We start from the raw sequence: 23,647 nt of genomic DNA, 5'->3' as shown, positions 1-23,647 counted from the left end.
TCGTAAATTCGTAAATTATTCTGCGCTCTGGCAAACTCAGACGAGTGCTCTGAAATCGGAGTAGATAGCCAGAGCGAATTTACCAACTACGTCTATCGACAGCTTTCGCAGTGACATCATTAACATTCTATTGAAATGATTACTTGCATAGTCAAGTTTTTGTTTAGACATGTAGCTAGCTAGCTAAACAATTAACCATGACCCCAACTCATAACGTTACTAACCTGCATGAATCTGTACATACAGTGAGGGAAAAAAGTATTTGATCCCCTGCTGATTTTGTACGTTTGCCCACTGACAAAGACATGATCAGTCTATAATTTTAATGGTAGGTTTATTTGAACAGTGAGAGACAGAATAACAACAAAAAATCCAGAAAAACGCATGTCAAAAATGTTATAAATTGATTTGCATTTTAATGAGGGAAATAAGTATTTGACCCCTCTGCAAAATATGACTTAGAACTTGGTGGCAAAACCCTTGTTGGCAATCACAGAGGTCAGATGTTTCTTGTAGTTGGCCACCAGGTTTGCACACATCTAAGGAGGGATTTTGTTCCACTCCTCTTTGCAGATCTTCTCCAAGTCATTAAGATTTCGAGGCTGACGTTTGGCAACTCGAACCTTCAGCTCCCTCCACAGATTTTCTATGGGATTAATGTCTGGAGACTGGCTAGGCCACTCCAGGACCTTAATGTGCCTCTTCTTGAGCCACTCCTTTGTTGCCTTGACCGTGTGTTTTGGGTCATTGTCATGCTGGAATACCCATCCATGACCCATTTTCAATGCCCTGGCTGAGGGAAGGAAGCTCTCACCCAAGATTTGACGGTACATGGCCCCGTCCATCGTTCCTTTGATGTGGTGAAGTTGTCCTGTCCCCTTAGCAGAAAAACACCTCCAAAGCATAATGTATCCACCTCCATGTTTGACGGTGGGGATGGTGTTCTTGGGGTCATAGGCATCATTCCTCCTCCGCCAAACATGGCGAGTTGAGTTGATGCCAAAGAGCTCGATTTTGGTCTCATCTGACCACAACACTTTCACCAAGTTCTCCTCTGAATCATTCAGATGTTCATTGGCAAACCTTCAGACGGGTCTGTATATGTGCTTTCTTGAGCAGGGGACCTTGCGGGCGCCGCAGGATTTCAGTCCTTTACGGCGTAGTGTGTTACCAATTGTTTTCTTGGTGACTATGATCGCAGCTGCCTTGAGATCATTGACAAGATCCTTCCGTGTAGTTCTGGGCTGATTCCTCACCGTTCTCATGATCATTGCAACTCCACGAGGTGAGATCTTGCATGGAGCCCCAGGCCGAGGGAGATTTTGTTATTTTGTGTTTCTTCCATTTGAGAATAATCACACCAACTGTTGTCACCTTCTCACCAAGCTGCTTGGCGATGGTCTTGTAGCCCATTCCAGCCTTGTGTAGGTCTACAATCTTGTCCCTGACATCCTTGGAGAGCTCTTTGGTCTTGGCCATGGTGGAGAGTTTGGAATATGATTGATTGATTGATTGCTTCTGTGGACAGGTGTCTTTTATACAGGTAACAAGCTGAGATTAGGAGCACTCCCTTTAAGTGTGTGCTCCTATTCTCAGCTCGTTACCTGTATAAAACACACCTGGGAGCCAGAAATCTTTCTGATTGAGAGGGGGTCAAAGACTTATTTCCCTCATTAAAATGCAAATCAATTTATAACATTTTTGACATGCGTTTTTCTGGATTTTTTTGTTGTTATTCTGTCTCTCACTGTTCAAATAAACCTACCATTAAAATTATAGACTGATAATTTCTTTGTCATTGGGCAAACGTACAAAATCAGCAGGGGATCAAATACTTTTTTCCCTCACTGTAGCTAACCAACCAGGTTCAATGTTTGCTATTAAGCTAACATTAGGGCATAACTAGCAATGCAAATGCCTCTGAGAAATCAATAATATTACTACACAGATCATACAAGTAACGTTAGCTAGCGAGCTAGCCTCCCTCTCTGTCACGGATGCCATGGTTGCCTTAGTTTGAAGATGTAATGCGGAGACAGGTGTTTTATACAACAGCCTTCTGTGTGTTCTCTTTTCGACTCCGTGTGCATATTTGCAATCAAACGGCAGAATTTTCTCCATCTCCTTAGCTATCATACTCTAATTCCACCGTGCATTCCACTGATTTCAAAACTCGGTCTTCCAGAAAGTGGAGAGCAACACCTTTGCAGTTCTACTACGTGATATCTTTCAAAAAAAGCTGCATTGGAAAGGATTACCTACACATACTGACCAGCTCATGTTATAGACAGAAGTGTGCTACGTGACAGACCAATCCGAACTGATCTCTCGTCATGTCCAGCCCACCCATTATCTCAGCCAATCATTGCTAGCGGGACGGTTCCTGTCTTTTTTCGTGGTTAAACCAACTAGGCTCGTAGTTTAACAATTGTATTCGTATTTACAGATGGCATACAAGTTTGTTTTTAAGGTAGATGAAAGGTCTCGTTCCAGAAGGCGTTTCTGCCCTAAAAAATAATAGTTATATGGCTATCCTGTGCAGTAGTGACGTGGGACATTCGTCTAGTTTCCTGAAATGAATCACAAATACACAGATCACTTTATAAATCTTCCTAAAGAAACATCCGGCAATTTGGAAACTTGGCATAATAATTCTGTCATGTGCTTTGTTGACAATATGATCCAATATGAACCAGCCAATCACGAGCCGCCACTGCTCCCCAAACACTCGCCTGTCTTGCAGTTATTACAGCTGTGCCGATAAAACACTGGACCATTTCCTCCGGTTTCATCCGAACACTAGTTCTCATAAATCGCCTCTCACAACCTTTGAAATCAATGAAAGCTGCTATACTTCCTGTGTTGAGCTCACGTTGGGTCACGTCCAATGGCAGCAGCCAAGCTCAAGAATCACTGAGTTTCAATTCTCGATGGCTGACGCACGCGTTAAGAAATAAAGTTGATTTTGGTTGAATATTACATTTACATTTTAGTCATTTAGCAGACGCTGTTATCCAGAGCGACTTACAGTTAGTGAGTGCATAATTAAAAAAATATATATATTCATACTGCCCCCCCGTGGGAAACGAACCCACAACCCTGGCGTTGCAAACGCCATGCTCTACCAACTGAGCTACACGGGACCAAATGTATTGTACTTACGCATAATCAATTAATATTGTACAGCACATAAAATAGAATAAAGATACTCTTCCCCTCTGCTCCTCTACACACTCAAAACAACGCGATCTGTGAAGCAGGTAGAATGTCACATTGACACGACACTGATGGCAAAGCAATGCGACGTGTATAGTTGAGCTGAAGTGTTACAGTCATGCGTGCATACATTTTACGTATGGGTGGTCCTAGGAATCGAACCCACTATCTTGGTGTTCCTAGCACCATGCTTTACCAACTGATTACCAACCATTATAACCTTTGATGCCTCAGTGAAATGTTACATGTAATGCATGTAGTCCAACGCTAAATCTGCTTTTGATATACTGTAGCTTTCATCTCTCATTATGGTACACTAGTGTGTTCATAACCTTCAGAATCCATTTACCTTTCATTATGTATCATGGTTCCTTCGTAAATGGTATCCTATTCCGTATATAGTTTATTACTTTGACGAGGTTAAAAGTAGCGCACCATGTAGATTCAGTTGATTGGACATGATTTGGAAAGGCACACACCTGTTTATATAAAGTCCCACAGTTGACAGTGCATGTCAGAGCAAAAACCAAGCCATTAGGTCGAATGAATTGTCCGTAGAGCTCCGAGACAGGATTATGTCGAGGCACAAATCTGGGGAAGGAGTACCAAAACATTTCTGCAGCATTGAAGGTCCCCAAGAAAACAGTGGCCTCCATCATTCTTAAATGGATGAAGTTTGGATCCACCAAGATTCTTTATTGAGCTAGCCGCCCGGCCAAACTGAGCATTCGGGGGAGAAGGGCCTTGATCAGGGGGGTGACCAAGAACCCGATGGTCACTCTGACAGAGCTCCATAGTTCCTCTGTGGAGATGGGAGAAACTTCCAGAAGGGCAACCATCTCTGCAACACTCCACCAATCAGGCCTTTATGGTAGACGAAAGCCTCTCCTCAGTAAAAGGCACATGACATCCCGCTTGGAGTTTGCCAAAAGGCACCTAAAAAACTTTCAGACCATGAGAAACAAGATTCTCTGGTCTGATGCAACCAAGATTGAACTCTTTGGCCTGAATACCAAGCGTCACATCTGGAGGAAATGTGGCACCATCCCTACGGTGAAGCATGGTGGTGGCAGCATCATGCTGTGGGGATATTTTTCAGTGGCAGGGACTGGGAGACTAGTCAGGATCGAGGGAAAGATGAATGGAGCAAAGTAAAGAGATCCTTGATGAGAACCTGCTCCAGAGCACTCTGTACCTCAGACTGGGGCGAAGTTTCACCTTCCAACAGGACAACGACCCTAAGCACACAGCCAAGACAACGCAGGAGTGGCATTGGGACAAGTCTCTGAATGTTTTTGAGTGGCCCATCCAGAGCCCGGACTTGAACCCGATTGAACATCTCTGGAGAGACCTGAAAATAGATGTGTATAGTCGCTCCTCATCCAACCTGACAGAGCTTGAGAGCATCTGCAGAGAAGAATGGGAGAAAGTCCCTAAATACAGGTGTGCCAAGCTTGTACCGTCATACCCAAGAAGACTCAAGGCTGTTATCGCTGCCAAAGGTGCTTCAACAAAGTACTAAGTTAACAAAGGTCTGAATACTTATTTAAATGTGACATTTCATTTTTATTTTTTTTGCAAACATTTATAAAAACCAGTTTTTGCTTTGTCATTATGGGGTATTGTGTGTCGATTGATGAGGAAGAAAATCTATTGAAATTCATTTTAGAATAAGGCTGTAACGTATCAAAATGTGGAAAAAGTCAAAGGGTCTGAATTCTTTCGGAATGCACTGTAAATACACCTATTTCTCATTTGCATGCAAACAGAATCACCACTGCTGCCCATGCTGCCAATGTGTTCTATTTTTAGATTCAGTCACTAGCAGTACAACCAGCTCAACAGTGCATCGGACAGCACAAGGAAAATGCAACAAGCACAGATGCGACAAGTGAAAACAAATAATCTAAACTGGGTATAGCTAGCTAGAATAATGTCACAAGCATGATGAGCCCACCAATAACTTTAGTTCCACTTGAATGTCCAAAATTCAATGCAGTCCTCCCCAAAAGCAATCATATAATTGCTGCAATCCAAGCCGCGGAGCGGCAGGCAGAACGCCATGAGCTGCTGATGGCAGAGCAGTAGGCAACTGAACTGCTTGTTTTGAACAATCTATTTTTGAAACAGTAAAATGTACACAAATGAACCACCATTTTATGGACATTTTAAACATAATCCTCCTATTATCTCGCCACTGTTGGAGAGTTTAAGGTGACACCACTCGTTCTCCCTTGTGGTTTGTGGAGACGGTAGTATGTCACTTACCCTTCGTTTGGGCTTGAGCTAGGAAGGGGATGACATTGTGCTTGACAGTGGGACATTGTCTAGGGGCCACTCCTGAGTGGCGCAGTGGTCTAAGGCACTGCATCACAGTGCTAGCTGTGCCACTAGAGATCCTGGCTCTGTCGTAGCCGGCCGCGACCGGGAGACCCATGTGACGGCGCACAATTGGCCCAGCGTCGTCAAGGGTAGGGGAGGGAATGGCCGGCAGGGATGTAGCTCAGTTGGTAGAGCATGGTGTTTGCAACGCCAGGGTTGTGGGTTCGATTCCCACGGGGGGCCAGTATGAAAAAAATATATAAAAAAAATAATGTATGCACTCACTAACTGTAAGTCGCTCTGGATAAGAGCGTCTGCTAAATGACGTAATTGTTGACTGGCATGTTGTAAAAAGCTGTTTTGTATGCTTAGTGATAACTGTTTATTTAACTTCCTCTCTTGACATTAGCAATATCCACTTTGAAAGCATGTATTAAGACTATATGGCCCCATACATGTTTATGTATGTATTTCTGACAATCAACCTCACACTGTCCTTTACACAGGGACTGGGGTAGTAAATTAGCCACAGCAGTTGTCAAGCTGCAGTTCAATGATATTCAGTGGCACGATATTCAGTGACAGCATGATTCATTGTGGATTGTCACTGAATCGTCATTGTCATTGTCATAGTCATATTCATATTCGTGCCATTTACCATTCTTGGTTCTGCTATGATTAAGTCAAATTAATGGCAGTATAACAAAAATTGTGCTATATCCAATTAAAGAATATAGCAAAAAATAAAAAATATTCCCACTGATTTAAGAAGAAAAAAGTATTTCTTTTTTAATTCAGGAGAGCTCAATTGAGACTACGATCTCATTCTCAATGGTGTTTTGAGAACAAAAACGTTAAAAAATCTTTCATGATAATTCAATAAAACAGGAAAACAGTTACTACAAAATACATCAGTTACAGATACACCAAATTTCAACAACACAAATCAATTATTACAATCAACCAAGACACCAGTAATAAAAAAAAAAACTTGAATTCAATATTCAAATGTCTCAATATCATCACTGGCTTATGCGAATACAAATGCCTACGTTTATATATATATTGAAAAAGGGCTGTTTTCTGTGAAAATCATTTTCTTACAGATATAACGAAACTGTGATTACTTTGAACAAAGCATATGCCAAACCCTGTCTAGCACCTGCCTGTGTGTGTTGTAATTTTGTTCGCAATTAACCCGCCACAGTGACCCTCGTGGCGTGGTTCTCTTTGTGTAAGTGTCAATCAGGGCTTGGTGGGGTCAGAGTGTATTCGTTTTCCCTCGAGACACACAAAGGAACATCGTCTAGTCTGCTGTCAGCGACAATGATTCATTTCAGCAGGTGGCGTCCTCTTGACTAACCATGCATGTAGATGGACAAACTGTTTGAATTGTCTAGAACCCGTGGTGGATTGATAACGCTCCTGGATCTTGACACGTATACGACCCTGGAGACCGGGGTTCAGTCCACCCTTCCCATAGTTTTTCCTGCTTGCCTGTCTCCCCCTTTGATTTGATACATTTCTTAATAAAGTGTAACTTACAAAAGTGCATCAGCCACACATAGTCAAGGCTTGAATTGTCTTTCAGGGGTTCTTGTATCAGATTGTTGAATGACTCACCTCCCTTGGATTTATATACCCACTATAGAAGTTGGCAAACATCACTGGGATCAGGCTAATCCAGATGATGAAGGGCCATGACTTGTGTGGCTAAAGGAAGTTTTGATGCTGGATGACATTAGGTACTCCCTGATCTAAGGTGAACAATTTAGGAGCTCCCAGGAAGATGCAAACTAGACACGGCATGATTATGTTTCTTGGAGAGACACTGAGGACTCAACTTGGCATGAAGCATTGCCTGGAAAATATCCTCACCCATCCATTTTCAAATGCTCTCGTTTCAGACTGTCTCTCATTTTTAAAGATAAAAGCACTAAACTACCCCTTGGCACTCATGCATTTCTGCCTGTAGCGATGAGTGAAAACAATGGCGATTTTTTTGGAAATAGCAGGAAAAAAATTGCATAGCAGAGGTCTGTCTGAGTGACCCTCACTTTAGAAGACGGAGAGAAAGAATTGAATAAAATGATGAGTCCCTTTACAATGGTCCAAAAGCTTTTAGAATAACTGAATAGGAGTTGACTAAGGCTTTGAAAAGTGTCACTTCTGAAAGTAGCAGCAATCGAAAGCCCAGAAGTGACTCAGTGTTTTCCCCCTGAAAGGCTAACTAAAACAAAAGTGAGTGGAAAGGGAAAATACATCAGAGGCTGCTTGCTGACATCCAAACACATTAACTTCAGATACGTAAATACTGATAGTGGCAGTTCTTGCCCAAATTGGAGGCTAGGGTTGTCTGCGGACACTACCATTAGTGCAGAAATACAAAACATAATGTGAAAGTATATTTTGAAAGGTAATGTTTTAAATGGACTTTGAAATAACCAGTTCTGACTTAGTCACCATTAATCAAAGCTGTTTATCATAATGTCCCTACAAACCACAATCCCCAAACATTCCTCCCATGTGTCTTAAGGCCCCCATTACAATCAATTGCAAAAAAACGAAAACCACACTGTGGTTAAACTCAGTGCCTTTTCTTAAACACAATTTATCTAAATGTGGCCTTGGACTGCAATTACATTTTGGGATCACAGGTGATTTTGGGGTGAAAAACAGATAAAAACATAAAAAAACTGTTAAATATGCTTTTCTAAATGCACTCATACACCCCCCCCCACCCCCACCCCCCCCCAAAACAAACACAAAAATCCCCAAATTCCTTTTTAAGCTAATTTACATGTGTTAATTAGTCTAAGACATTTAGCATTTAGAGAACTTTGCTTCTAATCCACTTGTTCTCCAAGGTCAAACGTTTCGTAGCTTGGAGAATGAGATGTTATAAAAGCTAATAACACAATTAGCAGATGTCATTTGGGGAAGGCTGACATCCACCTCTGCACCCATCCGAACAAATCCTGATAACGACCTGTTTCTACCAGAAATTTGGTTCACATTTCACTTGATGTAAAATCAATGTTCTGTTCTGACCTTGAGCAAGGCCACAAAGCCTGTCAACTGCTGTACCAATGATAAGACCCCGGCATTCGGCATCCGTAATCAATGCAACATGAACCTAAGCTTGGTTGTAATTATTTTATACAAAAGATTTTGGCATTTTGATTTGATGTCTACCTCTGATAAACCACCAATTATTAATGAGTACTTACAGACTTCCACAATAGCTGCTCCCAATACATTAGTCACAATGTTAACACAGAGCGAGCTAGCTAACCAATGCACGTTCTCGTAATATGACAGAATAAACATGGGACAAGGTAAGGATACCAATGTCCAAGCCAAGACGGTTGTAGTGTCTATACACTCCGCACACTGTGTTCGAGAGTGTAGTGTTGACAAATAAGGATAGTGCCAGGTCAATCATCTTGCCAGAAAATCTGTAGCGCATCATCACTCACAAACCCCCCACCTCCCCACTGGTCTGGTGCAGGGAGCAGCCTCCCCCCGCTGCGCTAGTGTTTGGAACAGCAGTCCATTAGCACTGAGGGAATCGCCCCACATTCTGGAGAGGGCTCCCCTCTGAAACGCTGTTCAACATTAAAAACCTGTTTTGCAGGCACCCATCCACCGAATACACAACGCAATTAAGAATGAAGCAGGCAAGCCGGAATGATCTGGGAAATGCCTGCCCGCCGTCCAAGTGACAGGGATAGAAGGAGCGTGAGGAAGACAGACAGAGAAGAGATGTACGGGGAGAGAGGAATGAGAATGAGAGAGAAAGAGATTAAAGACGCTGTTAGGAAAGAGAAAGAATGAGGAGATTGGATAGGCTGAGATATGAGGCTAGAGAAGATGGGTAGATGTTTTTGGGGGATTTAAAAAAAGACACAGAGATAGAAGGGGTTTGAATGTAGCGAGAGAATGACAGAGGGGGACAGAAAATGAGATAGAGAGGGTGAAATTTAGTTAGAGAATTCTGTTTGCATCAGCTGATATTTAGCCCGAGGGATACATCTGAGGTAAAACAGGTCAGATGGGGTAAAGTATATTTTCCTGTAGTTTGCTGCAGGATTTGCTATACAAGCAGAGCAGTGACAGCATGCATAGGACACCTCATTGAAACAAGTCAATGTGTTCAAGATGGACATCTAAGTTTTGCTCCTTCCTATCATATTCTCTTCCTTCTATAGCAGGGGTGCTCAAATCCAAGCATCAAGGTCAGCAGCACTGCTGGTTCTCTTCTCGCCCTAGTTGCTGGATTGATTACTGGCCAGTGAGTCCACTCACCTGGCGTCATGGGTCCGAATATGTTCCTGATTAGAGTGAAAGGATGCAAATCAGTAGTGCTGTAGACATTGCTTATTGCCTGGAAAGGGGGATTATCTATTGTATCCCCCATGTATTCGCTATGTAGAGACAGTGAATGAGTGCTATCTGCTGCTCATGCAGTTAGTTAGAAGTAAAGACAGACTTCCTTGAAGTTAAATGGAAAGTTAACCCAAATTACAAAATTATATATTGGTTTTCTCACCTTGTACGCAGTCTATGGACAAGGTACAGTGGGGAAAAACAAGTATTCAGTCAGCCACCAATTGTGCAAGTTCTCCCACTTAAAAAGATAAGAGAGGCCTGTCATTTTCATCATAGGTACATGTCAACTATGACAGACAAAATGAGAAGAAAAAAAATCCAGAAAATCACATTGTAGGATTTTTAATGAATTTATTTGTAAATTATGGTGGAAAATAAGTATTTGGTCAATGACAAAAGTTTCTCAATACTTTGTTATATACCCTTTGTTGGCAATGACACAGGTCACACGTTTTCTGTAAGTCTTCACAAGATTTTCACACACTGTTGCTGGTATTTTGGCCCATTCCTCCATGCAGATCTCCTCTAGAGCAGTGATGTTTTGGGGCTGTCGCTGGGCAACACGGACTTTCAACTCCCTCCAAAGATTTTCTATGGAGTTGAGATCTGGGGACAAGCTAGGCCACTTCAGGACCTTGAAATGCTTCTTACGAAGCCACTCCTTTGTTGCCCGGGCGGTGTGTTTGGGATCATTGTCAAGCTGAAAGACCCAGCCACGTTTCATCTTCAATGCCCTTGCTGATGGAAGGAGGTTTTCACTCAAAATCTCACGATACATGGCCCCATTCATTCTTTCCTTTACACGGATCAGTCGTCCTGGTCCCTTTGCAGAAAAACAGCCCCAAAGCACGATGTTTCCACCCCCATGCTTCACAGTAGGTTCTTTGGATGCAACAGCATTCTTTGTCCTCCAAACACGACGAGTTGAGTTTTTACCAAAAAGTTATATTTTGGTTTCATCTGACCATATGACATTCTCCCAATCCTCTTCTGGATCATCCAAATGCACTCTAGCAAACTTCAGACTGGCCTGGACATGTACTGGCTTAAGGAGGGGGACACGTCTGGCACTGCAGGATTTGAGTCCCTGGCGGCGTAGTGTGTTACTGATGGTAGGCTTTGTTACTTGGGTCCCAGCTCTCTGCAGGTCATTCACTAGGTCCCCCCGTGTGGTTCTGGGATTTTTGCTCACCGTTTTGTGATCATTTTGACCCCACGGGGTGAGATCTTGCGTGGAGCCCCAGATCGAGGGAGATTATCAGTGGTCTTGTATGTCTTCCATTTCCTAATAATTGCTCCCACAGTTGATTTCTTCAAACCAAGCTGCTTACCTATTGCAGATTCAGTCTTCCCAGCCTGGTGCAGGTCTACAATTTTGTTTCTGGTGTCCTTTGACAGCTCTTTGGTCTTGGCCATAGTCGAGTTTGGAGTGTGACTGTTTGAGGTTGTGGACAGGTGTCTTTTATACTGATAACAAGTTCAAACAGGTGCCATTAATACAGGTAACGAGTGGAGGACAGAGGAGCCTCTTAAAGAAGAAGCTACAGGTCTGTGAGAGCCAGAAATCTTGCTTGTTTGTAGGTGACCAAATACTTATTTTTTACCATAATTTGCAAATAAATTCATTAAAAAATCCTACAATGTGATTTTCTGGAAAGGAAATTCCTCAATTTGTCTGTCATAGTTGACGTGAACCTATGATGAAAATTACAGGCCTCTCTCATCTTTTTAAGTGGGAGAACTTGCACAATTGGTGGCTGACTAAATACTTTTTTTCCCCACTGTATAACAGCAATCCATGCTTTGGTTTCAAAATTCTAACGTTTTAGCATTTGTGGCAAAAATCCCATTAAAGTCATGGGACCAATATTAGCATTATTCCGAATAATCTGAAAGGATCTAAAATTGTTTGTGATGCTCACCGAAGTCACTTATAGATGACTTTAACATGATGTGCAAAAAACGTGGTAGAGTATTTAAAACAGGAGTGCCAATAATTTTGACCCCTATCTTTTTTAGATTTTTTTTATAACCTGTTAAACAAAATCTCTTTCTCTGAGCAATTGTATTAGTATAAAATGACATAAATTCCCAAATGTTCCTGCATGCAATATAGCTCAGTATTTGTTTTCTTTATTTTTAAACAGTCTTTTTTGCTCATTTTTATCAAGGTTGCCAATAATTACGGACCTGACTGTATGTTCAGCACAATTGCGGAGGTTGAACGAAGTGTCGTAATTTCCCCGCCAGAAATGATAGTGCTTGCTGTGCCTGCAGCTCCTTTGGATGAATAATGAATGACTGCGTAATCTCGGGCGGCGCTTGGAAACTCTGAGAGATCCTCTTTTCTATGGTGACAAATAAGGCTGTCTGACTGTTTAGGCCGCGTATGGTGCCTGAGTGGTAGTCGCAGCTGAGTCGCAGCAGTGCTGGGAATTGGAGGGCCGCCGCCGCGCATCGCTCAGCCCAGCAGGCAGATCTGGGAGCAGCTGCTAGGAGTGATTTGTTTGACAAGTCAATGGGTTTAGGGCTGACTAGAGGGCACTATGCGCCGGCGACATTTTACCCCCATGCTCACATAGGAGACTCCCTGTGACTCCAGTCTCCCAGTGGAGGCAGGGAACTCTGTCCCTCACTGGCTGAAATAGCTGGTCAGATGGTAGGATCCATGTTTAGAATGGCAGCAGTATAGTGGTTTATGGGGACATAGCCTGGTGGATGGGAGTGGAATGGTGGTTTATGAGGACACGACCTAGTGACCTTGGGGTTGGGGTTGTGTGCCCACACCTAGGCTATAGGGACGCAGGCAAGTTCTGGAACCCCAAGGGAGAGGATGTGGGGCAGGCAGCAGACTTCAGTAAACACCAGGCTGGATTACAGGTGGGGACGCTACACTCTTAGCACACATTCTGGAGCACAATTTTTTCTATCTAATTGTGCTAACAGCTGAAGAACCCTTTTGGAAACCTTTATTCTAAGAGTATAGTCGTGTACTGACCTAAAACATGATAGGCTATTCCCTTTAAAGGGAATTGGTGCAGTGTTTTTAAAGTGATACTTCGTGATTTGGGAAATCATTTCTTTCTACTTACCCAGATTCAGACGAACTCATGGATACCATTTTGATGTGTCTGCATGCAGTATGAAGGAAGTTGAAGTTATGATATTGTAGTGAACTTAACCCAACACCTAACGACCTTGTCAAGAGGTTCAGACCTCTTGGTGTAATGTTTAAAGTGTTGGCTTGACAGTCGCTGGACCTGAATTCGAGTCCCGGCCGGGGGCAAACCCTCAATTCGCTACAATATTGTTAGCTTAGCGCAATTGCTAGAAGTCTCCAGGAACTACTAGCCAGCTCCTCTCAAAAGCAGGGAAATATACCTTCTAACTACTCCAAAGCTTGGTGGTTGGTCATTTCAAATCAAATCAAATCAAATCAAATCAAATTTTATTGGTCACATGCGCCGAATACAACAGGTGCAGACATTACAGTGAAATGCTTACTTACAGCCCTTAACCAACAGTGCATTTATTTTAAACAAAAAAGTAAGAATAAAACAACAACAAAAAAGTGTTGAGAAAAAAAAGAGCAGAAGTAAAATAAAGTGACAGTAGGGAGGCTATATATACAATAGAATAAAGTGACAGTAGGGAGGCTATATATACACAGGGGGGTACCGTTGCATAGTCAATGTGCGGGGGCACCGGCTAGTTGAGGTAGTTGAGGTAATATGTACATGTGGGTAGAGTTAAAGTGACTATGCATAAATACTTAACAGAGTAGCAGCAGCGTAAAAAGGATGGGGTGGGGGGGCAGTGCAAATAGTCCGGGTAGCCATGATTAGCTGTTCAGGAGTCTTATGGCTTGGGGGTAGAAGCTGTTGAGAAGTCTTTTGGACCTAGACTTGGCACTCCGGTACCGCTTGCCGTGCGGTAGCAGAGAGAACAGTCTATGACTAGGGTGGCTGGAGTCTTTGACAATTTTGAGGGCCTTCCTCTGACACCGCCTGGTATAGAGGTCCTGGATGGCAGGGAGCTTTGCCCCAGTGATGTACTGGGCCGTACGCACTACCCTCTGTAGTGCCTTGCGGTCAGAGGCCAAGCAGTTGCCATACCAGGCGGTGATGCAACCAGTCAGGATGCTCTCGATGGTGCAGCTGTAGAATTTTTTGAGGATCTGAGGACCCATGCCAAATCTTTTTAGTCTCCTGAGGGGGAATAGGCTTTGTCGTGCCCTCTTCACGACTGTCATGGTGTGTTTGGACCATGATAGTTCGTTGGTGATGTGGACACCAAGGAACTTGAAGCTCTCAACCTGTTCCACTACAGCCCCGTCGATGAGAATGGGGGCGTGCTCACAGTTTGGCATCCGCCAAACCCAGATTAATTTAAAGTCTTACAAAGCTATACTTAGTAATCAATATTTTAAAAAATCGTAAATTTGACTGATTATCGTAAGAAACGAGATTCTATCCAATTTCTAGAGATATTCAGAGATTGCAATGTTGTATCTTTTATACAGGATGCTTGGGTTATCCATTATAATTACAGAAGTGAAGCAGCAACAGAACAGCCACAGTGCTGTATAACGTTTGTATAAAGCTACATGTATAGACATACACTTCAAAGTAACAGATAGAACAGTGATATTGTTATCTTTGATCTGTAAGAAATTATATACTGTACCTATCCTATTGTTTATATTATACCTGTATAGTAGCTAAGAAACATGCTTTGCGAGGACATCGCTCACAGAAATGTCCTTATTTCACCACAACACACTTGGCCAATAAATCCTGACTACAGAGGACACAATTCAGAAACAAACGCGGATGATTCATTTAGTTAATTTTGGTGCATTTCTACATATGCTGCTGGATTTACAAACCGCAGAGAGCTCTTTCAGCACTTTTGGGCTAATGGTGCTATATTTCCCTATATCCGCCCCCCTTGAACGGATGCTTTAAATTCATAGTATTTACAATTAAAACTGACTCTTGCTTTTAACGATGGCGGTATCAATGATCCATGTCAAAGAGGCAAACGAATGAACAGAGCCTAACCAACTAATTATTACTCAGCCCAACTGAAAGAGACAGGGAATGTAAAATTAGTATCCATCTGATGACTTGGCGATGAATTCGCCTCTTTTGCGTTGCACTTAATTGAGCTAACTGCTAATCGCTAACTCTCTGCCTTTATTATCTATTCGTTTCCTCCTTTCTCATCGCTCCATTTATCACTCTCCTTCTTCATCCTCCTTTTCCTAATTTTCCTGAGGAGGGTCGAGAGTCCATTGATAAAACGGATGGCTGATTAGGGTCTCCAAATCGACGGCGGGGGGTGAGTCCAGAACAGAGTTCCATAGTCTCGATTCACAGCCACCCATGCTGAGTTGGCTTCAGTGAGACTGGGCACGTACACTTCCAAAAGTATGTGGACACCTGCTCATCGAACATCTCATTCCAAAATCATGTGCATTAATATGGAGTTGGTCCCCCCTTTGCTGCTTTAACAGCCTCCACTCTTCTGGGAAGGCTTTCCACTGGATGTTGGAACATTGCTGCGGGGACTTTATTTTAGTCATTAAGCTTCCATTCAGCCAGAAGAGCAATAGTGAGGTCGGGCACTGATGTTGGGCGATTAGGCCTGGCTCGCAGTCGGCATTCCAATTCAGCCTAAAGGTGTACTGATCTCGACAAACCATTTCTGTATGGACTTCTCGGGGGCGTTGCCATGCTGAAACAGGAAAGGGCCTTCCCCAAACTGTTGCCCCAAAGTTAGAAGCACAGAATCATCTAGAATGTCATTGTATGTTGTAGCGTTAAGATTTCCCTTCACTGGAACTGAGGGGCCTAGCCCGAACCATGAAAAACATCCCCAGACCATTATTCCTCCTCCACCAAACTTTACAGTTGGCACTATGAATTCAGGTAGGTAGCGTTCTCCTGGCATCCGCCAAACCCAGATTAATCCGTCGGACTGCCAGATGGGGAAGCGTGATTCATCACTTCTGAGAACGCGTTTTCACTGCTCCAGAGTCCAATGGTGGCGAGCTTTACACCACTCCAGTCAACGCTTGGCATTACACATGGTGATCTTAGGCTTGTGTGCGGCTGCTCGGCCATGGAAACCCATTTCATGAAGCTCCCGACAAAAAGTTATTGTGCTAACGTTGTTTCCAGAGGCAGTTTGGAACTCGAGTGTTGCAACAGAGGACAGATGATTGTTACACTCTACGCACTTCAGCACTCGCCGGTCCCGTTCTGTGAGCTTGTGTGGCCTACCACTTCACGGCTGAGCCGTTGTTGCTCCTAGACGTTTCCACTTCACAATAACAGCACTAACAGTTGCATTAAGGCAGCTCAAGCAGAGCAGAAATTTGACGAACTGACTTGTTGGAAAGGTGGCATCATATGACGGTGCCACGTTGAAAGTAACTGAGCTCTTCATTAAGGCCATTCTACTACCAATGTTTGTCTATGGAGAATGCATGGCTGTGTGCTCGATTTTATACACCTGTCAGCAACAGGTGTGGCTGAAATAACCGGATCCACTCATTTGAAAAATGAATGCACTCACTAACTGTAAGTCGCTCTGGATAAGAGCGTCTATTAAATGACTAAAATGGAAATGTAAATTTGAAGAGGAGTCCACATAGTTTTGTATAGATAGTGTATCAGTCTTTCTAGAGTGAAAGTACCACACATCATCTGGAGAGACAGAGAAATTGAAGAGAGAAAAAGAAGAGTAGAACACTGAGAAAGGGTTTAAAGGGAAGTTAGGAAAACACAAGGGTGAAGGCCACGTGTACTGTTGTTATGCACTGACCAACTTTCCTGCCTATACGTTTGTGTTATACACAATGTAACATTAAGAATAAGAACAATAGTACAGTGGACGTCGTGTTTATACTCAATCAATACTCATCAATCTGAATAATTATACAGTATATCAGTCAATATATATGTATATATGTGTAAAGAATCCCAAAAATATACTATTTTTGACTCTCAGACCTAACTCTTTACATGGTCTCATAGAGGGAGCAAACAGGTTCAATAACATCACACAGAGGCCCAGCAAATGGGCGACCATTTTCTCTCTCTGGCAGGCACATAGAGGACCACTCTGTTGCTCCTCACGTCCAGCCGCTGTGAACCCCTTTGGCACCTAGCTAGACCAATCTTCTCTCATTCTGCCTTTGATTGCTGTGTGTGTTTGTGTGTGTGTGTGTGTACACGTATGTGTGTTAAACTGAAGGCTTGTCTGTTGGGTGTATGTGTGTACCATGGGTTGGTCAGTTTCTGAGTGTGTTCACTGAGTGTGCGTGTGCTTACTCACCTACACACCATCCTCATCATCAGACGTTCTCATCATCTGTTGCGCTTGACACCACCGCATACCTCCTTTACGATAACTTTACCAAAGCAGAACACTCTCTTTCTGTAGATGACTTTAAAGTCTCGGGCACCTCTTGCCTTCATGGCAGCTGTCAGGTAAGGCGCCATGCAGGGATCAGACTTCTGGCATTTGCGTCTCCCTTTGACGGTGCATTGAGTGACGCCGGCTGACACTTGGTGGCTAGCTGCTCTGACAGGCTTTCACCTCAGCCGCGCTTGTTGGAAATCGTGTCCTGGGTTCCAAGTGTTATCATCATTACCACTGCAGTGAATGTCGTTGTTATTGACGATCGGACAGCAATGCCACGTAATGCCAGATGTTGTGGAGAAACTGTGAAATCTTGAATTGTGCCTTTCATTGTTATATGAATGGGAATGGGAATGGGAGACATTTTCATATATTATAGCTCCCCCTTGTCAGAGACAAAGGTATAATTAAGTAAAAAGGTATAACTGTTCTTTAATTGCCGGAGTCAGGGAACGATTACACGCTTTGGAATTTTTCTGAAATAAGAAAAGAAAGGGGGAAAATGTATAGGAAAGACAGGGGAGAAAAAGAGAAAGAAAGAGTGTGTGTGGGGAGGGTGATAATGGTGGGGAAAATCTTAATAGAGCGAATTGCTTTTGGTTTGGGAGGCACAGTTGCAGAGGCTGTCCCCCGCGAGCCAATCAGGAATTAATTCAGCCGTCAATATCACCTTAATCACTGGAGTGGTGGCATTTCTCTCCACGCCGCAGCCAAAATTACAAATGAGACCGCCGTAGCCTTCGTAGTCTTCTTGCTGCATCATGACTCCCCCATGTACACCCGAGGGCAGGGTGGGAGAGAGAGGGGAGAGGGAGGAGGTGGTAGAGAGGGAGAGAGAGAGAAAGGGAGGGAGGAAGGGGGGTAGAGGGAGAGCGAAGGAAGGAACGGGTGGGAGGGAGAGAGTAAAAGAGAGAGAGAGGGACATTGGAGGAAGGAGAGGAGATAAAGTAGTCTTCTAGGGGAAAACCCATTGAAAAGAAACTTAGAGCGAGAGCAAAACTGCTAGAGATGCGAAACTAACAGACACTGACAGAGAGAGAAAAGAAGAAGGATGGAAAATGGAGTTGTTTTATTGGGGAAAAAAGACCCAACCAATAAAAAAAAACACCCAAACACAGTGACCCACCCCTCCTTGAGCGGATGAGCTTGTCCGGTCAACAGTCTTCGCTATGGGACCAGACCATGTGGCATGCTGCTGATTATTTCCCTCCCCATGTCTTATTATTTTTGGTTTGGTCTCCCGAGGCACAGGGAAACAGAATGAACTACCAATGTCTGTGACTACCTTTCTTTCCAATTCGCTCTTCTTCCAATTGTGCTGTACCTGCTTCTGGCCCATCAATCAAACACTCACAAAAGAATGATGCAGCCCACCTCTCCCTTTGTGCCTCCGACACTGTTGGGTAAACTACTCTGAAAATATAGTTTACCAAGCTACCAATTACTTCACACTGGAATAAGTTAAGCTACACTTAACCAACATCCAAACTACTTAGTGAAAAATTATCATATCTAAAAGTGAAATGTCATAGAGTTCAAATTGCAAGAATAGATCACTCTGGAGTCAGATGTTAACAGAAATTGTAATTTAGCCTATTAAATACAAAAAGTGAGAATTAGGCACACACATTCTTTTCAGATAGTTAACAGTAGCAGCCTTCGGAAAATATTCAGACCCCTTGACTTTTTCCACATTTTGTTACGTTACAGCCTTATTCTAAAATGGATGAAATATTTGTTTTCATCAGCAATCTAAACAATACCCAATAATGAAAACAGGTTTCTATAAATTTGTATTTACATAAGTATTCATACCCTTTGCTATGAGACTCGAAATTGAGCTCGTGTGCATCCTGTTTCCATTGATCATCCTTGAGATGTTTCTACAACTTGATTTGAGTCCACCTGTGGTAAATTCAATTGGTTGGACATGATTTGGAAAGGCACACACCTGTCTATATACGGTCCCACAGTTGATAGTGCATGTCAGAGCAAAAACCAAGCCATGAGGTCGAAGGAATTGTCTGTAGAGGGACAATTGTGACGAGGCACAGATCTGGGGAAGGGTACCAACATGTTTTTGCAGCATTGAAGGTCCCCAAGAACACAGTGGCCTCCATCATTCTTAAATGGAAGAAGTTTGGAACCACCACCTAGAGCTGGCCGCCCGGCCAAACTGAGCAATCGGGGGAGAAGGGCCTTGGTCAGGGAGGTGACCAAGAACCCGATGGTCACTCTGACAGAGCTCTAGAGTTCCTCTGTGGAGATGGAAGAACTTTCCAGAAGAACAACCATCTCTGCAGCACTACATCAATCAGGCCTTCATGGTAGAGTGGCCAGATGGGAGCCACTCCTCAGTAAAAGGCACATGACAGCCTGCTTGGAGTTTGCCAAAAGGCACCTGAAGACTCTCAGACCATGAGAAACAAGATTCTCTGGTCTGATGAAACCAAGATTGAACTCTTTCGCCTGAATGCCAAGCGTCACGTCTGGAGGAAACCTGGCACCATCCCTAATGTAACGCATGGTGGTGGCAGCATCATGTAGTGGGGATATTTTTCAGAGGCAGGGACTGGGAGACTAGTCAGGATCGAGTCAAAGATGAACAGAGCAAAGTACCTGCTCCAGACTGCTCAGGACCTTAGACTGAGTTGAAGGTTGACCTTCCAACAGGACAAAGACCCTAAGCACACAGCCAAGACAACGCAGGAGTGTTTTCGGGACAAGTCTCTGAATGTCTTTGATTTGCCTAGCCAGAGCCCAGACTTCAACTCGATCGAACATCTCTGGAGAGACCTGAAAAGGAATGGGAGAAACTCCCCAAATACAGGTGTGCCAAGCTTGTAGTGTCATACCAAGAAGAGTCGATGCTGTAATTGCTGCCAAAGGTGCTTCAACAAAGTACTGAGGAAATGGTCTGAATACTTATGTAAATGTGATATTTCTGTTTTTTATTTTTTATATATTAGCAACAAAAAAAAATCTAAGACATGTTTTTGCGTTGTCATTATGGGGTATTGTGTGTAGATTGATGAAGGAAAAAAAACTATTATCAATTTTAGAATAAGGCTGTAACTCAACAAAATGTGAAAAAAGTCAAGGTGTCTGAATACTTTCTGAATGCACTGTATGTGAGTCATTAAAGTTAGTGAAAAAAAGGTAAATTCAGATAGTCCGGGTAGCTATTTGGTTAACTATTTTACTAACTATTTAGCAGTCTTATGGCTTGGGGGTAGAAGCTGTTCAGGGCCCTGTGGGTTCCAGACAAGGTGCATCGGTACCACTTGCAGTGTTGGAAAAAATACCAGATTATCATACTTGAGTAAAAGTAAAGAAAGATACCTTTATGGAAAATGAATCAAGTGAAGTCACCAAGTAAAATACTACTTGAGTAAAAGTCTAAAAGTATTTGGTTTTAAATATACTTAAGTGTCAAAAGTAAATGTAATTGCTAAAATATACTTACAGTGGGGAAAAAAGTATTTAGTCAGCCACCAATTGTGCAAGTTCTCCCACTTAAAATGATGAGAGAGGCCTGTAATTTTCATCATAGGTACACGTCAACTATGACAGACAAATTGAGAATGTTTTTTCTCCAGAAAATCACATTGTAGGATTTTTTATGAATTTATTTGCAAATTATGGTGGAAAATAAGTATTTGGTCACCTACAAACAAGCAGACCTGTAACTTCTTCTTTAAGAGGCTCCTCTGTCCTCCACTCGTTACCTGTAGTAATGGCACCTGTTTGAACTTTTTATCAGTATAAAAGGCACCTGTCCACAACCTCAAACAGTCACACTCCAAACTCCACTATGGCCAAGACCAAAGAGCTGTCAAAGGACACCAGAAACAAAATGGTAGACCTGCACCAGGCTGGGAAGACTGAATCTGCAATAGGTAAGCAGCTTGGTTTGAAGAAATCAACTGTGGGAGCAATTATTAGGAAATGGAAAACATACAAGACCACTGATAATCTCCCTCGATCTGGGGCTCCACGCAAGATCTCACCCTGTGGGGTCAAAATGATCACAAGAACGGTGAGCAAAAATCCCAGAACCACACAGGGGGACCTAGTGAATGACCTGCAGAGAGCTGGGACCAAAGTAACAAAGCCTACCATCAGTAACACACTACGCCGCCAGGGACTCAAATCCTGCAGTGCCAGACGTGTCCCCCTGCTTAAGCCAGTACATGTCCAGGCCCGTCTGAAGTTTGCTAGAGTGCATTTGGATGATCCAGAAGAGGATTGGGAGAATGTCATATGGTCAGATGAAACCAAAATATAACTTTTTGGTAAAAACTCAACTCGTCGTGTTTGGAGGACAAAGAATGCTGAGTTGCATCCGAAGAACACCATACCTACTGTGAAGCATGGGGGTGGAAACATCATGCTTTGGGGCTGTTTTTCTGCAAAGGGTCCAGGACGACTGATCTGTGTAAAGGAAAGAATGAATGGGGCCATGTATCGTGAGATTTTGAGTGAAAACCTCCTTCCATCAGCAAGGGCATTGAAGATGAAACGTGGCTGGGTCTTTCAGCATGACAATGATCCCAAACACACCGCCCGGACAACGAAGGAGTGGCTTCTTAAGAAGCATTTCAAGGTCCTGGAGTGGCCTAGCCAGTCTCCAGATCTCAATCCCATAGAAAATCTTTGGAGGGAGTTGAAAGTCCGTGTTGCCCAGCGACAGCCCCAAAACATCACTGCTCTAGAGGAGATCTGCATGGAGGAATGGGCCAAAATACCAGCAACAGTGTGTGAAAACCTTGTGAAGACTTACATAAAACGTTTGACCTGTGTCATTGCCAACAAAGGGTATATAACAAAGTATTGAGAAACTTTTGTTATTGACCAAATACTTATTTTCCACCATCATTTGCAAATAAATTCATTAAAAATCCTACAATGTGACTTTCTGGAAATGTTTTCCTCATTTTGTCTGTCATAGTTGACATGTACCTATGGTGAAAATTACAGGCCTCTCTCATCTTTTTAAGTGGGAGAACTTGCACAATTGGTGGCTGACTAAATACTTTTTTTCCCCACTGTAATCTGTGGAGGGAGCTGAAGGTTCGAGTTGCGAAACGTCAGCCTCGAAACCTTAATGACTTGGAGAAGATCTGCAAAGAGGAGGGGGACAAAATCCCTCCTGAGATGTGTGCAAACCTGGTGGCCAACTACAAGAAACGTCTGACCTCTGTGATTAACAACAAGGGTTTTGCCACCAGGTACTAAGTCATGTTTTGCAGAGGGGTCAAATACTTATTTCCCTCATTAAAATGCAAATCAATTTAGAACATTTTTGACAAGCGTTTTTCTGGATTTTTTTGTTGTTATTCTGTCTCTCACGGTTCAAATAAACCTACCATTAAAATTATAGACCGATCATGTCTTTGTCAGTGGGCAAACGTACAAAATCAGCAGGGGATCAAATACTTTTTTCCCTCACTGTAGGTACTTTACACCATTGACTGCATGCAGTGCTGTAGCAGAGAGAACAGTCTACGACTTCGGTGGCTGGAGGCTGACCATTTTTAGGGCCTTCCTCTGACACCAGCTGGTATAGAGGTCCTGGATGGCAGGGAGCTCGGCCCCAGTGATCTACTGGGCCGTGCGCACTACCCTCTCTAGCGCCTTGCAGTCAGATGCCAAGCAGTTGACATACCAGGCGGTGATGCAACCAGTCAAGATGCTCTCTATGGTGCAGCTGTATAACTTTTTGAGGATCTGAGGGCCCATGCCAAATCTTTTCAGCCTCCAGAGGGGGAAGAGCCGTTGTCATGCCCTCTTCACGACTGTGTTCGTGTGTTTGGACCATGATAGATCCTTTGTGATTTGGACACAGAGGAACTTGAAGCTCTAGACCAGCTCCACTACAGCCCCGATCCACTCCGTTTCCTGTAGTCCACGATTAGCTCCTTTGTCTTGCTGACATTGAGGGAGAGGTTGTTGGCCTGGCACTACACTGCCAGGTCTCTGACCTCCTCCCTATAGGCCGTGTCGTCAGCAAAGTTAATGATGGTGTTGGAGTCATGCCTGGCCACGCAGTCATGGGTGAACAGGGAGTACAGGAGGGGACTAAACACTCACCCGAGGGTCAGCATGGCGGATGTGTTGTTGCCGACCCTCACTACCTGGGGGCGTCCTGTCAGGAATAAAGAATTACATGCATAATCGCATTTGCGGTCACTTTGAGAAGGGTGTTTTCCCGCTAATAGATTGCATTTTAGAAAATCCGCGCTTAGAGCCTACTGCCGTGTGTGCATTGCTGCGCTTATAATGT

The sequence above is a fragment of the Coregonus clupeaformis genome, chromosome 34 (genome assembly GCF_020615455.1).
Source record: "Coregonus clupeaformis isolate EN_2021a chromosome 34, ASM2061545v1, whole genome shotgun sequence".
NCBI lineage: Eukaryota > Metazoa > Chordata > Actinopteri > Salmoniformes > Salmonidae > Coregonus > Coregonus clupeaformis.
The sequence above is the reverse complement of the archived record's forward strand: the minus strand, read 5'-3'. Positions refer to the sequence as shown.